This window comes from Orycteropus afer, unplaced genomic scaffold, assembly GCF_000298275.1.
Source record: "Orycteropus afer afer isolate SDZICR_OR568_19922 unplaced genomic scaffold, OryAfe1.0 scaffold00026, whole genome shotgun sequence".
Classification (NCBI taxonomy): domain Eukaryota; kingdom Metazoa; phylum Chordata; class Mammalia; order Tubulidentata; family Orycteropodidae; genus Orycteropus; species Orycteropus afer.
In genome coordinates this window covers 5,521,847-5,522,189 of record NW_006921613.1, presented here as the reverse complement: position 1 = coordinate 5,522,189, position 343 = coordinate 5,521,847, and positions in this window count along the sequence as shown.

Sequence of the window (343 nt, the reverse complement as noted above, 5' to 3'; positions counted from 1 at the left end):
ACAGAGGAGTAGGAGAACATTATTAGAATCTGAAATTTCACTACAGGCTATAAACTACAGCAGAAACCAGCGTATCGTAACACAGATACAGCTTTCTGATACATTAAAAAAAAAAGGACTTAGAGATAGTTAAGTCATAGCTGCCTCTTGGCAAGTACATATACATCAAAACAAAGACATTTATCAATGTTGTTGTTATGTGCCCTTGAGTCGAGTTGGACGGGACTCATAGCGACCCCTCCTTGGGGTTCCGAGGCAGTATCACTATGGAAGTAGATTGCCCCATCTTCCTTCCAAGGAGTGGCTGGTGGGTTTGAACCACCAGCCTTCTGGTTAGCAGTCA